Below are 17,218 nucleotides of genomic sequence, written 5' to 3'. Positions count from 1 at the left end.
CAGCCAGCACTTCTTTACAAATACCAGTCTTGCCACCACTCCCTAGTAAGATTTTAATGCTGTCTTACTTATCTTTACAGGAAAAACCTGTGAAAATAATGCCCAGTTGTCCAGTATCCTCACCTCTCCTTTTGCAGCAGCCAGTAAAGTGTCTCTTGTCCATGAGACTTTTCTAAGGATCTCCCATCACATGAAGTGTAACAAGAACACAAGTATTACCCTATAACAAATTGGCCCATCTTCTAGAATAAATAAAACTCTTCAAATAAGCAAACTGTTGTTGGGGTTCCCCCCTCAAACACTTGGAACATAGAAAGATCCCAGCCATGCACCCCATTTGTATGATGATCACTCTGTTATCTAAAAAGGTTATGAACCCCTGAGCAATCAGCATGTTACCATTGCCATTCCCACCACAGGAAGTTAAAAATAATTTCAACTTCACTTGTCAGTCATCCTTTTTTATCAACATTTTTATTTTTAACAAATGTTTCCATCACCCCAAAAGCTGTAGTTTAAACAAAGCGAAGGAAAGCCGATGTGGAAGACTGATGTGGTGAAATTTGCTATTAGACAGCCAGGCTACCTGTGGGATGATTATCTGTTTCTCGCAGAAAGAATGATCCAAAGCTACTATTTACATGTTTGAACTACCCCAGCCCAGTTTGTCTCTAATGGTGTACAGAATAATCATGTGAACTATCTAGCTAGCAGATCTGAATGGCAGCAACTTCTGCCAGAGGCAGCAATGAGAACACATTGCTTTTCACAGCCTAATACACTCTCTAAATTCAACCAGAGCTGTCTGAATGATGACTACATTTGAAAAGAGGTATCAAAATCATTATGATGGGCCACACACATGAATTCAGCAGGAATTTCTAAAGCACAAAGGGGAGAGAGGTACTCATCTCCCTTAGTATATTCAACCACAAGAGTGTCCCTGCCTCTTAGTGTTAGGGATCTGCTCTGGAAACACCCACCTTGGAGCTCCAAACTTTCCATCATTCTGGACACCTGCTGACGCCTTACACAAAAGCCAAATACTTGGAGATTATGCTTATCTATCAGTTGCTGTGATTCATACAGAAAATCCCCCAACCTTCAGTGCAGTGCTCTCTCACCAGCCATTTGAGCCATCTGTATCTATTATTCCCCTTCCCTTCTCAGTGTTTGTTGACCATGCAAGTGGTGCACAGGTGATACACTGGGCTGAGACAGGGGAGGAACACTGGTGACCAACATGCCATTTATTCTTTTTAAACCTCTAATCTACATATTTGGAGAGGCAAAGAAACAGAGAATATACGATTCACCCTTGACATTCCACCAGATAACTTCAATCCTGTAAAATGCCCCCTAATGACCTGAATATAATACCATGGTGTTACAGTGTCACTTAAATAATACTGCAGGGTTCTTCCTCTGGCAGTGCAGTCTGCAGACTTAATATGTATCGTACAGGATTATACTGCCACTAAAATATTACTTAGTGCTGCTGAAATTTCAAATTAATTCTGGGAGCTAAATCATTATTCAACTCTGCTTTTGCAGAGATACATTCCCCTGGTTGTTTTAATAACAGCGATTTTAGAACTAGAAGGTTGTTACTGTCTCTTCAAGGCTTGCTCAAAAGGAGAAGTGGCCTCTAAACTGTCAAGCAAGTTAATGCAGTGATGCATGGATGTTTGCGACTAAAAAATAATTTGAGAAAAATGGGTTTCAATATTAAGAGAGCTCATAGCAATGTGGCTGATGAATCATTTTATTATTTAACAATAAAATAAGAGACTAGGCCAGTTTTCCCTATGTTTATTTACATACTCTCCTATGTTCCCATCCATCACCATCCTCCAAAGACAGAAGATTTCATAATAATTGAGGGCACATATTCTCGATGAAGTGAATGACGCAACTGCTGGTAACTAATGAAAATGATCTTTGCCAGTTGAGGATGTGGCTTTCAAGTAATTCTGAGCTCTAGTTTTTCAAACCTAAATAAGCAAACTTGACCTTTTTACAGCTCTGGGTTTCTTCTTCCTGAATAATTCCTGTTACTAGTGAGTATCCTGTACTTTTAGGTATCTACAGCACTTCAACACTAAGATGGGCCAATCCCTGACACTGCATTAGAGCCAGTGTACACAATAGCTTGCTAACATATGAAGTAAGGGAAGACAAAAAACATTGGATGGGATAATCATAAAAGCAAGTTTCTCTCCTCTGAATGTTTGCCCATTTTTTAATGTTGTGTTTAGATTAGTTTCTGTTTCTCAGTTAAAATACCAGGTTGCTCACTTATACAGCGAGTTTCTTAAATCTGGGAAGTGCTCCCAAGATTTATTGAAAAAAACTCCCATACCAAAACCCCCTCAAAAACAGTGGTAAATGAGGAACAAGATAGGGCCAAACACACAGGCTGAAAACAACTTGTGGCAGTGAGTCTAAATTAGGAATAGTCAAACTTTCTCCTTATTAAAACTGTTACCTACTTCCTCATTCATTAATACTGTCCTTGTTTACACTTGCAGCCAGGCCAAAGATTTTCCCCTCCCTCCAAATATAATTTCCTGCTATTGACAGACATGTTCAAGTGCTGGATGTGTGTATGTCTACATGGCACACTGCAGGCAGAGGCGAGCCTTCTTGGCCACCATCCAAGCCAGCTGTAAATGAGCCAGCTCCAAACTGGAAGCTGTGTAAGCACAATTAGCACAGCAGTAAGCCTGATCTAACACATCCTGCCAAGAGACCGAGCTTATTAGCTCGAGCTCAACACAATGCGGACGATGGAAATGGGGCTTCTGCTTTGGCTCCACACAGAATGTGGGCAGCTGAAGACAAGCACATTGAGCTCTTATCTGCCCACAAGGCATGGTGTAAGTACATCTTCTCTTGGGGTACACCCTCTGCTGCAAGCACCAAACTTTTATACTCTGAGCACTGTGAGCAGATGGAGGGAACAGGGGTCTCCAGGTGAGAACTTCTGAGGTAGTATGAGAAAAAAGCATCAGGCACCAGAAAAGCCAAAGGGAAAGGTGAGGGAAAGGCGGAGTAAAGCACTGTAAGACTCTACAAACTGATAAAGAGTGCTCCACTTCTGGCTTCTACCAGGTCCAAAGCAGTAATGACCAAAAGCCATTACCATACTGTAGATGTTAAAGTAGCTCGGCACAGGTGCTCTCACCAACAAACAAAGAATTCACTATTTCTGGTGGACATTTGAACAAAAAAGAGGAATGTGCTCAGAGAAGGAAATCTGTTATCAAACTGGGATCCAAGAAACCAATGCTCCCCTGTGCCATCATTTTTATTAAATCAGCAGTGACAGCCTAGTGGTTGGCAATAGTAGTATGAGAAACTTATAAATTCAGAGTAAAATGAGAAAAAAAATCAAAGGGTAGCAATGAAATTGTCAGGGGGAAAAAAGGCACATTTTAAGAAGAGCACCTGAAGAGACTGGGAATGTTTACATTTAAAAGGACAGTAATAAAATGGTCATTGCTAAACTATATTTAGCAGAAACCAACCTATACAAGTTAGTGAGCTTCTGCCCACCCAGTAAGAGAGCACATGGGCAAGAGGAAATTCCACTGAAGAGCCCCAATCACAGGCAACAAAGAAAATACCTTATTCAACACATAGTTATTTTGTTGCATTCTCTGTCAACAGACTGTTCTGCAGCAAACAGTATCTTTGGAAGGTGATGCTCATGGCTGTTTTCTTATTCCTCCCACTCTACTGTAAAGGAGTATTTTTAGCTTTCAGTTTGAGCTTTCTGATGTATGGGACAGGTACAAGCAAGAGAGAGAAGGGACCCCACAAGGTGTGGCAGACACACTCCTCCACACATTCAGATTCTACAGATTAACTAGGTTTGTTTTGACTTCTAAGATTTTTAGATTACATTATGTATATGGAGGTTTTCCATGGTTTGTTAGTTTAAAATATTTTCTTTGAAAAAGCTTAGTTTGATCCGTGGTGAAGACTGCAAATTCTCAGCAGAGCACAAGCAGTTTATATACCTGTCCCTTGCCTGATCATCAGTTTGGGCTATACACCTGCTGGCATTTCACACAGAATTTCTCACACTCCAGTAACACAGATCTCAGTCATATATATCTTCATGATTCAAGGCAGCATTTGAATCACTGATACTTGCTTCAAATGAATGTTTTTCTTCCCTTTCTCCCATCCTTTCATAAACTTCTAAAAACATGACCAAATCAAACCAAATTAATCACACCAGGTTAAGAGGCATAGACAAAAGAAAAACTGAGAGCTGAGACTACACTTGTGCTGTTCTTTTGTCTTGAGAAGGAAATAATTTTCTCTCTCTTTTCCCACTTGAAGGCCTGAAAAAGAAAGGTATGCTGTCAGAAATATCAAGGCCTAATAAAATGTGTGAAAAACCAGCTGTACCTTGAACTTCCTAACTTCAAGAAGGTGAAATAGAGAAATGTAATTAAATACTGCTTGGTATGAAACATTTAAAAATATGCAACTGTATGATTATTGCAGGTTAATTTAACATTATTTAGATTTTTTAGTCATATAAAAATACACATATAACCGTCAACCATTGTTAAGACAGCAACAACTGTTCTGAAACAGGATCTCAATTTACACACACATCTAATATATCTAAAATACAGAGTATACATGCGTGCAGGATATAAAATCAAATAAACTTTCAGTCCCTTTACTTATGCATACTTTCAGTGAAAAGATAGAAAATATTGGCTTATAAATCTGAACTAAAATACCCTAAAAGAACACATTTCTAACAGTCAGAAGAAAACACTGAGGAGATAAACACGATTAAGGGAGAAAGGGAGGGTAGAGAACTAAAATATTTGCCAGTTAGTTCTGAATACTTTTGTATTGAACAAAAATAAATATTCAATCTGCGTATTATTTCTTTTGGAAATACTTCTTTGCAGAGAGGAATGCAAGTTAGCATCCTTTATAAGGCCATAAGAATCTTGGACACACCACCATACAGTAGGTCTAGTACAGGACACAGCAGTCTCCCATGCAGTGACATGATAAACAGAATCCTTGAATATTGATTTTATTTGGTCTCCCTTCAAAGCAATACTTACTTTAAAAAAAATAAAAAGAGAAAAGAATCAGAAGCCATCTGGTAAAGGAACTACCTCAGACTAAAAGACCTGTCTGTACTCACTATGTGTACATTGCTTTTTGTTTAGACAAAGTAAAACCAGGATAGATTGCAATGCATCTGCAGAAGGTTCTTCTATTTTTGACTAATACAGTCCTGCCAGTATCAATTCATCCAGATAGAAAATCCTTCATTAAAAATATAATTTACTTTGGTTGCTTTCCACTATGTTGAAGTGACAGCTTTCCCAACCACTGTCAAAGGCCATTAGGAACAGAGAGCTTTTGAGAGCAAGTTTCAACCATGACTCCTGTTGGCCTGCCCAAACAAAAGTTTCCTTAGGAAGGCTTGGGAATCCTTAGATGGGAAGGGGCAAAGACAAAGGGCATGAAAAATATTTTTCGGATATACATAGTATCATTACAGACAAAAAAATCTTTGCACTGTCTCATACAGGCACGAGGTGACAAACCGACGAAATAACCCTAAGGAATAAGACAAAACTTTGGAACATCTGGGAAAAAAAATAAATTCTGCTTCCTAAATAGGTGGAATTTTTCACCTGAAACTGGGAGGGTTACAGCATTTTACTAAAAAGTACAACACTGAAGACAACTTAAGCAAGAAGTTAGCAGCATTTTACTTAGCTATACACATTTCTATGTGTCTCCCTGACAAAAAACTCTACATATACAAGTAGATAAGCTCAAATTAAAACATAGTTTTCCTTTGGAGTCATGGTATACTTTTACAAAAGATGACATATATATCAGAGCATTTATATTTAAGTCAACATTTGAAACTATGTTTTTTTTGCTACAAATTACAGTAGAATAACTTCAGAACAACTTCTTAGCTTCTCAGTCAACTGCTCTAGCTAGAAACCAGCAGAGTAGGAGTCAGACAATGTGACAATCTGTGGCATACATCACAAAATTAATTGGAACGAAATATAAAACGTACTTTATTAATGTATATGATTCAAGTCTTCGTAAGTTTCAACACTAGGAGAACATAATTCAATAATCAGTCATACTTAAAGAGAATTCAGAAAATTCAGTAGGGGACAGGAGAAAGGAGTGAAGAAGCCCTGTCAAAGTGCAGAATCCAAGCCCTTGCTCAATTCCAGATCTACCCATTCTCCTCCTCAGGGTGCCAGTTTTCCTGAAGTTGGGAAAAAAACAACTCTACTGCTTCATACTAAAAAGGGAAGCTCAAAGACAAACTATGCTGCCTTTTTGTAACTTCTGGTGCAATAAATAGCCAGATTCAGTAAGAACCTGTCTTGGTATGGTTATACACCTCGCACTGACCACGTCCTGGGCAGCCTCATGGAACACACGGGCTCATTGCTGGGGGGTTTTTCACAAAGGCCATCTGGAACAAGCAGTTCCTACCTCTGGCCGCTGCCACCAGCTCCTGCGGCACTGCCCTCGCCCCACCCCTCCTGGGAGTGTCAGGACAGCTTCATGGTGCAGAGAACGGACTTGGTTAAACTAAAAATAGTTCATTTATCCTGCCCCTCCCTCCCCGTTTTTGCCAGGTTATTTTTAAACAGATACATTCTCCGTCCTTGTTCAATAGGCAGCTTGGTTGCAAGGGGAAGGGAGGAGGAGAAGATGCAGCTCTGCCAGCCCAGGCTGTAAGAGGGACTTGCAGGGTCCCTTCAGCCCACCTTGCCACTGAGACATAACATATCCATGGCATTAGAGACACACAGAGGTCCTCATAATCCCAGTTTAAGCTGGTGTTTGCAAAGTCTGAAAAGGAGCACGTACTATTCCCACAGTTAGATGGAAGAGGTTTGCATAATCTTATCCCTCATATCCCAGGAGCCAGAACTAATTCTGTGCTTTTCTGATTTGACTTGGGGATTCTATGCCACCACAGCAGGACTTAGGAAACGGCTCTTCACCGTAACCTTGTCTCAGTGCTCATCTTTTGTTTGCATTACTCTGCCTTGCAAGATGACAGCTATCAAGTCAGATTACTGAATGCCACTCACAGTGACACATGCCAAAAGTAAACCATTAAGACCATCTAAATAAGAGCCAGGCTTAATACGTAGGTTGCCAGGTATTACATCTAGTAAGAAATAATTTTAGACAAGCTCAGCAATTAAAAAATGATTAAATATTTTAACTCAGGTCTTAAAATTCAGTGGACTAATCAAATAAAAGCTTTTCTGAATTCCTAAAAGAACTCTACATTTAAAGTGCAATGAATTTAGGCTGTCAGAAAGAAAAAAAAAAAAAGGATTGGGGGGAAAAATACAGCAATTTTTTAAAATCCTCCTAACCCCCACTGTTTCTTCTGTGTGTTTATGAAGCCTCCGGAAATACCATGGCAAACATTCCAGCTCTACAGCAGCGAGGCCACATGACCCAAAGGCACAGCAAGGAACTTCTTTCCCAAGTTTCCTTATGGTACAGAAAAGTGATTCTTATTTTATTTTTGAAAATGAAGATTCAAGTCTAGGGAAATCTCCAGGAAATTTTCAAGAGTACAGTTTTAAAAACAGAGTGTTTCTTTATGTAGTGGGGTTTGGTATTGTTTTTCCTTTTGTTATTTATTTGCTGCATTTCTATGCCTGCACATACTGTCTTTACTATCTAAGACCAGCAACTTAGACCTACGTTCAGGGACCATTAAATACATTTAAGTTGCCTCTGAAAACTATCTTGTAATGTTCCCTAAATCTTCTATTAGAGTTAAAATCAGTACTGCTCTATTTCTTAATATAGCCATGATCTTTTCCTTGCAAAAATTATGGCACTTACAACCTCTCCCCCTTCTTGTCTTTCAGGATTATTTCAGCTAGCACTATTAATGAAAAGATTTATGCAAATGAGCTTTGCTAAATATTATGAATAAAAAATACTCAAAATCTGAACCTGAATCACAATCTTGCATTTTTACAATCATGTGTACATACTTGGAAGCAACTGAAATGTAGGAGTATTGATGAATCATAATGTAATAGGTGAGTATCAGAAATTTGTGGTTGTATGAAAACAACACAGAAGAAAGCATTGGGAAGAAAAACAGTCCTGCAATAGAAATGCAGAGCAAACAGCAGGCACTCACCACTAAATTGCTTTGTAACCATGTCAGAAATGCTTCTAATTATCAGAGGTAAAAGAGGGATGGCATTTCTGCTGGAAGCAAGTTTTACACTTTAGTCTTTCCTCTCCCTTCTCTTTCAGCCTATAAATATTAGTCTTGCACATTTTTCTCCCATACAGCTCTTGAAAAGGTTGAGTTTTTCAAGGCTGAGAGCAGACAGAAATGTTCATCAAGAAATGCCTTGAGGATCACTGTCTGTAACTCATCAAAGTGGAGCACTGAAAATATGGATGAGGTGGATTATATGAACACGGTAAAGCAGATTTAAAAAAAAATCTATGTTGTGATGATCAGCCACATTTTTTCTTTTTGGAAATGGGTTCAGTTATGCATCCCCAGTGGTGATGGTCCCAAGGTACTGATTGCCCCCAATTTCAAACAACTACAGATGCATGGAAGTGACTTTAGTGCCATTTCCCAGTATATGGAAATGACACTGGGTTATGACAAGGAGCACAAATGGAGATGACCCACACAGCAGTGTAAGGAGAGGCAGCTGGTCCACAAGAAAATTATGATGTACGCCAAATTATTGAGGAGCACTGAACTACACTGAAAATAAGGCAGAGATGAGCTTACCTATGGCTTTATAAAGTGCTTAAAAATATCTTTAAAAAAACACAAAAGCAACAGAAAAGCAGCAACAGAACAAGTCTGCAAAGATTATTTTTCTTAAGTGAAGGAGGAAACAGAAACCCTGGAGTGCCCATTGTGCTTTTTTTAAAAATTCTGTAAAACAGCCAGACATAAGATATCGAACACATTACTGAAACTACTGTTCACTTCTACTCAGGGATTTCTGCTTAGTTTATTATAAATGCACATTTATTGGCAGCAAGTAGAACATATTATTGCTGTGTTTTATAGCTCGAATGGCTCATGCAAAGAGCAATTTGTTTGTATTCTGTATCAGGATCAATACTGTACCAGGGATAGCCTGAGGAATGTTTATGCTGAGGGCTTTGCTTGCAGTGTTTTGTTGTTGCAATCAATTGACCAAACAGGGCTGCTTCTTAAAACAACAAATAAACTATGATAGTGACCAGATCAGCCATTCAAGCATCAAACACGACACAGTGTCTGGAAAAAGAATGAAGGTCCACAAGTGTTTTCACTGCTTGATGACACCCACAGCTTTCCTACCTGAATATTTCCCGTCAGCCCTTCTTCCTCTCAGTAGCTGGGGACTGTTTCCTCAATGCCCTCACATAACAAGATCCATTTTCCTGCAATAAAAATACAGACACATCATGCCTCCATCCTCCTGCAGAACACAGCAGCATTTGAGCTCAGTGAAAAGACCTGAAATGAATTAAGAGCATTTAGGAGTCCAACGACCAAGCCACGAGGACCAGAGGCTGGGTTGGGGTTCCAGCCCAGCTCTTGCCACCCCCAAGCTATTGAGATTCACTCAGCAGTTTGAGTATTACAGGTTTTCATGCTTATAACAATGAAATGAGGAAAAGATAATGAGAATTCTGTTGAGGTTTGTATCAAAATTTCCTGAGCCAAATGGTAATTTTTTTCAGTTAAAGGTCATGCTGAAGTCTCTTTTATTCTCTTTATAAAGGGTACTCACTGACTGTTGTGAGCTAAGTGCCATTAAAAAAGATAAACCAACCCCCAAACACTGCTTAAGAAAATACACCAAAAAACCTCAGAACCACCAACCTCTCTGTAGCAAAACAAAACAAGTTTATGGATTACACTGGCACAGCACTGCAACTTCTAGGAAATGTTTTTTTAATTATAAAGAAAGATTGCAAAGGGAGATGGGGGAATGTTTACGGGTAGTCTGTATTTTGTTACATGCTGTTTCAGCAGGCAGACAAGGTGTCCTTACAGCATTATACCACCAGGCTCCAAAACTCAGCAAATATTGAGAAAAGTAACACAGTGACTACATTTTGCCTCTCTTTTGACTGACTTCCAAATAACTTCCATACAAAAAAAATTCCATTGAACATATAACAGCACATACTACTGGTGGAAAAAAAAAACAACACCAAAAAAAACCAACACCGCAAACCCCACACAATTTGCAACCAGTCCAGGTTCCTCCCAAACAACCAGCTGTAGTAGCAGGCACTTTCATAACAACTCAAATGAAGCAAGTGTCACAGGTGACTTTAAAAAAATGCAGACGAAAAGCCTCAAGTGATTACAAACAGCTTGTTAATGGCATTCAATGTTCTGAAGCCATATTTATCATTTTCACTGGTAATTCACAAAAAAAAAAAAAACATGACTGAAAACCTTCTTAGAAACAGTCATCCCACCCCGACACACCCAGGGTCACCAAGGGACTGTCTGCTTCATACAGGGATGCTACTGGTTTTCTCACTTCACAAAAGGCAATTTTGGAGAAGTTACATATTGACAAGCACCCTGAGTGAATGGTTGGCTTAAAGGCCTCATTGAACTGTGATGTTTTCACCCAGAATGCATTTATTCTCATCCAGAAGTTTTCCCTTGTGCTTTTCTTCTGCTTATGCAAGGCAGGAAAAACATGTTAATTGATTCAAATTTAGTATGTATTAACATTAATTTCTCAGCTAATGTCGACTGGTCTTTAATGAAGTTGCAATTAGTTATTTTAGTTTGTTTCTCCAAATGAGAAAGTTTTTTTTCTGCCTGCCCCAACTGCCCCAAGATCTGGGTACCATTCCAGGTGTAACTGGATTGGACTATGGTCAGATAAGGCTGTAACATTTACCTGGACACTTGAATTTTGCCTCTCACTCCTCTCTCCAGGACTCTAACACTGCATTTGTGCAGCTGCATGGTTAACTGGAATGGGGGAACTAGTTTCCTTCAGCATGTTGTCTCAAACAGCTGTGCCAACACAACACAGGGAGCAGGCCCAAGGCAGGAGTGATCAGCCATCAGGCAGAGAACAGGAACAGAGGCTGTTTAAAGCAGCCTCAACAGCACTGCTGCAGCACACGAACCCAAAGCTTTGTCCCCCTCCTTTGTGCTTTACTCTGCCCATCTGTAGAACTGGCACCACAACTCCTACTTTCTTTTATAAAGCACCTCTTAAAATGAAAGGGCTATCCATTAACATTTCTGTGAATTCACATTACTGACCACCCACCCCTCCCATAAAACAGGTCCAAGTGGATTCTAAGGACACTGGCACTGTCCCCACAGGCATCTGCTCCCTGCTTTCCCCTCACAACCTGCTCAGGGTTTGTACAATGTTCCCCTCACCACCCCAGCCTGCTCCGTGCCCCCCGCCAGCCCCAGCTCTGCCAACACACTCCACGGGCTCCTGCTGGGAACAGCAATCACCTTCTAAAAATAACATTAGCTTCCTCAAGCCTGGTCCCTTCCCTCATCCTGTTTCTAGAAGGATCCCTGAAACAAAATCACTGGAAAAGTTCGGGGGTAGCGGGCTACACCTGAAAATGAGACTAGATAGCAGAAAAAGGGCTGGAAAGCCCTTACACCTGGCTTGCCTCAGCCACCCTTCCCAGGTGTCTTCTAAGCCAAATAACTCGATGCTGCACAATTCCCAGCCTTTTCCCCGCTCACGCCCGGGTCACGGCATCTGCAGGAGCGGACTCTGGGAAGCACCGAGTGCTGTCCGCAAGCCCGCCGGTGTCCGGCCGGGAGCTGCGGGTGCGCACGGGGAAGGAGGGGAGCCAGCAGCGCTCCGGCCGGGAGCTGCGGGTGTGAATGGGGAAGGAGGGGAGCCAGCAGCGCTCCGGCCGGGAGCTGCGGGTGTGAATGGGGAAGGAGGGGAGCCAGCAGCGCTCCGGCCGGGAGCTGCGGGTGCGCACGGGGAAGGAGGGGAGCCAGCAGCGCTCCGGCCGGGAGCGCCTCCTGCTCGCCCACATCCAGCAGGGGGAGCGCAGAAACGCACGGCTCTTCTGGCCACCAAGGATCTTTGGCCACGGACCGCTGGATGCTCGCACTGCTGGACACCCCGCCTTAGGCTACTCCTACAGGAATGGGGATGTGGTGCATTACAAGCGCACCACAGGCACAACTCTGGCTCCGAGTAGCTCACACCGTAAAAATCAACTCTGCTGAAGGAGCCGCCCAGGACAGGCCAGGAAAGCTGCAGGAGCCGGGGGGAGGAAGGAGAGGCTACACAGCAGGGCTGCCAACGCCAGCGATTTTATCGTGTCCCCTGCAGCACTAGGAATTTTTCCTAAAGCCAGCTCTCCAAAGTCTCATCATCACATAAAAATTTCAGCTTTCAGCTCTTTGCTTGTTGTTTTTTTTTCTTTTTTTTTTTTTTTCCAAGGGATATATTTATCTCTAGGCTTCCAAAGTTCAAAACCAAAGCTGTAAAAATAAACCCCAAAGATTTAAAAAACAGCAAAAGCAATTCAACAATCCCCCACAATCTGTTGTCTGTATATCATGGGCAGAAGAATCTCAACTGGGGGAATTTCATGTACAGTAATTTCACAGCTATAAGGTGCACCTTAAAGCCTAAAATTTTGATTGAAACCCGAAAGTGCGCCTTATAATCCGGTGCACCTTATATATGGAAAAAGTTTGGAAATTTGCCGACATCCTGAAGTGCGCCTTATAGTCCAGTGCGTCTTATAGTCGTGAAATTACTGTAATTTTGCTTTATTTATTGACAATTAACACACTGTTAATTATTGCTTCAGAAACCGAGGAAAGAAAAGGAGACGAAGCAGTTCAGCAACCACTGAGGGGAACTCTGCTCCTGCAGCTTGCCAAGGGTCAGCCTCACTCGAACACCTCTCCTGGCCTGACTGCTCTGGTCCGTGCCATGCCCGAGCCTCAGGTCAGCACACACCAGCGGGGTGTGCCTGCAATGCCTTCCCCATCTGCTCCTCACGTGTCTTTAGGCTGCTCCTTGCTCCTTCACTCCATTTCCCCAGTTCCAGGCTGGACTCCTCCCCCACAGCCTGGTCCCCCCAGGGATGCCCTCGCTTTGGTGGCCACAGCCCTCCAGGGTGACCCTCACTACACTTTGGGGCTGACACTACCACATAGTTTCAACATTTTTTCTTTTAACATGGTGCTCTGTTTCTTAGTGATTTTGCCAAAATTAATGGAAACAGTCTATATATATATATATGTATATATATATGTATATAAAGCATATAAAAAATACTGTAAGGGAGAACTGGAGGAAATCCAATAGGAAAGCAACCAGGAGTTCATCTTTAAACATACCAATCCCAACTGTACCACTACAATGCACTTAGGTCAAGCACAAAGAACTTTCCCTGCTTTTTCATCCTATCCTGGTCCCACCTGGTGGCTGCCAGATTTTAGAGACAAGTTTATAACAGATCTGTCTGGACTATCACAGACAGTCCTGGAATCCTGCTTCTCATCCTCAGCCTTACCCTCTGTGGAAAGCAAGAGCAGCCCCAGGGTATCTCAATGTCTATACCTCAGCACTTAGCCTGTGCTGGACTTAAATAACTGCAAATAAATCAATTTCTAAGAGTAAACCCTTCAGTTTCCATACACAAAATATCACTTGGACTCCACATACCCAAACAAAAATGAAAAGGCAGCAAACAGAAAACACCCAAAGGAAATTCTTGAAAAACACAAATACTGCTAGGATAGGCAGTTAAAGAATGTTGTACAATCTTCCTACAGAAATGCACAAGGCAGGTGCATTTTAGGGTGTTTTCCTACTTTCACAAATTATTTTGAAGTTCCAGCATTATTCTCCTTGAACTGCAGAACATGTTCAAACTCAAAATTCCTGTAAAACCACAGCATGTCAGCAATCCCAACTTCTCATTTATCCACAGCTGTAACTGGGTCATAAGTGAAGAACAAGAAGTGCTGCTCTTCCTAAATAAGCTTACTGGTCAGCAAGCGTACTTCTGCTATGCGAAAACATTAACAAACTTCTACAGAGAGTTTATTATATGCAGTCCTTATTAGGTATCATAGCCCTCTATCAGGACTTTTTAGAAACTTAGGCTTTCTTGAAATTCTAAAGCAACTCAAAATCGGCAGCGAGTGTATGTCTGACGAGCATGAGAAGCCATCCACACTGACAAAGAAACAGCCTGCTAGTTTAGTAAGAGAAAAGTAAAAAATGTTGTTAAACTAAGTAATGCAAAATAGGTGAGAGTTCAGGAGAGGAAAGAAGAGAGACAGACTAAGGGCAGGTTGGTGTGTTCCTTCCTGGGCAGAGTCAGAACAAAGGATGAAAGTAAAGCTGGGAAGAGATGTGCGGAGGGAAGCAGGACTGCAGCTTCTGACAGCTTTCAACCTTGCCTACATCTAGACTTGGTCCTTAGCAATCCTTATTAAACCAAGAACCAAAAAACACACAAACACATCACACCGAAATGCAGCAGCCACATGGCTATAAAATACAGACATTTATCTGATGGAACAGACAGGATGCACACTCCTTCCAAACACAAGTAGCAGAAAGCCACAGAAAGTGGCCAGGCTGCACTGGAACCTGCCATGTGCCTCACCTGGCAGTGCCAAACACATCCTCCTCCCTGCCCTGGACAGCCCTAGTCACCCTCCTGCCTTCACCCCAGCAGGGCTCCTCGTGCCTCACAGAGTCCCAGGAGAAGCCTGGGCCAGCACTCCTGCACTACCCCATTTCCTCCTGGCACTGTTCCCAAAATAGAAGAAGCAGGTTCTCAAAGGGCGCTGCTGCATTGAACAGGGCAGCCACTCAGATACTCCATCAAGCCAGTGGCTCCTGTGTCACATTGCTACTACAACCTGTTCTTCTGGGAGATTCCTCCAGCTCATCCTGTGAGGCAGAATGCTACACAGGTACAGCAAAGTAGGAAAGAATCACAGTAATAAGTAGGTAAATCTTACTTGTGTTTTCACCCATCTTCTTTCTCACCCATCTTCTCACCGGTGTGTAGAAGTAAGTTTTGTTTGTTTAGTCATTTTCTCAATTAGTTTTCCCAATTTGAAAAAACAAACAACTACCTTTAGTTTTTTTCTCTGCATAAACAGAAATGAAAGCCTTCTGAAACTTGTATTTCCCATTATTTCAAAAAAATAAAACATAATCGAAGTACACATTTTCTCAGTTGTAGAAAGCCATGAATTTGCAAATTCCTTATTTTGAGATGGAAAGGTCCAGTTTGTTTTCATACCCTAAGCATTTAAGGCTTAACAGCAGCTGTTTGCAGTATCATGATCTCCAGTTTAGAACAATAACAAAATCTTTTTCTTCTCCCAAGTTGTTCCACAAAAATCTAATTACTGAAAGAACCACTTTTCCAATCCTGTTCCCTTTTTCAGGCTGTATCTAAGATGGGTCCAGTGCATCTAAAACATGGGCATGAGTACCCAAGACTGCTGTAGTACATGTCTCTGCTCTCTTGTCACAGCCTTGGAAGCCCTAAAATCCCTGGGGCAGTGCTGCATCCCATCTCCCTCTCAGCTTCACACCCCAGATTTAAGGGGCTGCATGTGAGTCAGTAGAATAGATCAGAGTTTTAAGCAGGAATAAGGAAATAGGACTAGAAGGACAGGCATTTCAGCATTTCTTTGCAAAACTATAATCTGATGGAGGTGGCTTTGGCCCAAGCTGAAATAAGATTTGGTGTGGCTGTCCCGTGCAAGGCAGTCCAGGCAGCTCCTCCTCCAGCCAGACTTCTCTTGTAAAACCCCATTATTAGACACCATTTGCCATCCATTTCTGTAGAAATTTTTTTGGTGTGCTTTATTTTGGAAAAAAATTCTCCTTCCCTTTTCCTTAAGTCCTATTGCACTTACAGAGCCTTAAACAATAATCCACTCAAGCACAACCATGGAAGTGGCTTGAAAGAACAAAAGCTGCTTCTGGCATAGCCAGTGCATCTGACTCTCCCTGCATACAGCTGCCTCTATAACCTCTGCAGATCTGCAGAGCACCAGCAGCTACTGATTTCCCTCTGCTACTCCTGTGTGCTGGACACAAAATAAACATGAGGAGTCCACTCAAATTATACTTGCAGCTAAGGGTGCAGGTGAGCGGCAAGCAAGATCTGCAGCTTATCTTGCTAAAGGAATAGGGAGAAAGACTGACCTTAAAATTAAGAAGTAGACATGAGTAAAATTAAAAAAAAAAAAAATCTAACTCTAGGGAGACAAGGCAGTGGAAGCAACACGTCTCAGCTCTGCTAAAGAAGATTACTGCCACATCTAGCAGTTAGCACCCACCCAAGTAGAGTGCCATCAACTTAATTCTCAAGCGAGACTAGCAGAACAGCCAGACAGGATTAGACATGCTTGTTTTTAACCATTCTTTGCTCTCTCTGGTGCAATACTATCAGCACAGCCTTGGCATCAAAATTACTACCCTTCAAAATGTGCAGAGCACATTTTTTAATTTTACATGTAGCAGTTATGTCATCTGGGGTTATTTATTTTTTAATATAAAGTGGTATAACATATTTAATCTGTTTTGAGAAAAGAACAAATTGATTTAGTGAGCAGTTCAAGCCTCTCCCTGGAGACGCTCAACCACACTCAGAAATCTGGATATAAGTTGAGACTTCGCTAAAGTAATTTTAATTGTAGGTCATAAGAAATGTCAAGATATAAACCACCAAGGAATACTAAAAATTAAGCCATCATCTCTGAGAGTAACAAATATCTTATATTTGGCAGTAGAATAATTTATAAATTTTTACAGCATTACTACTTAAGGACAGTAGCAGAGCAAAGGGCTTAGAACTACATGCAACATGTGTGCATTATTTCTGCTGGGGGGAAGAACCCAAAACCTGCATAAAGCAAAAAAATACTGGAGTGAAGGAAACTCACACCACTACCCATAAAAATGTAGTGTTTTATCTTCTTCACTACATTGAACATCTTCTGGTAATAAACAATTTTTGGGTTGTTCTGGTCTGAAAATGTTCCTTCCTATGCAGTAAGGAACAGAGTTGTATATACAGCAACACCTTTATGCAAAAATGGAGCATCAAAGGGAGGAACGCTGGTTTTTAAGAAAACTTTAAAACAAAGAATCCCACAAAG

At 41.4% G+C, this 17,218-nt stretch overlaps 1 protein-coding gene across 4 annotated transcripts in view; it reads right to left on the bottom strand.

The window, feature by feature from the left end:
* ZMIZ1 (zinc finger MIZ-type containing 1) overlaps nt 1–17,218 on the bottom strand; it is a 340,131-nt gene that overhangs the window by 213,148 nt on the left and 109,765 nt on the right. For all 4 annotated transcript variants that reach the window (XM_033066444.2, XM_033066443.1, XM_033066447.2 and 1 more), the window contains exon 3: nt 9,395–9,477. The gene's annotated coding sequence lies outside the window, so the exon portion shown is untranslated. The remainder of the gene's footprint in view (nt 1–9,394; nt 9,478–17,218) is intronic.

The sequence above is a fragment of the Catharus ustulatus genome, chromosome 8 (assembly GCF_009819885.2).
Source record: "Catharus ustulatus isolate bCatUst1 chromosome 8, bCatUst1.pri.v2, whole genome shotgun sequence".
NCBI classification, from domain to species: domain Eukaryota; kingdom Metazoa; phylum Chordata; class Aves; order Passeriformes; family Turdidae; genus Catharus; species Catharus ustulatus.
This window is presented reverse-complemented; position numbering and strand designations above follow the sequence as displayed.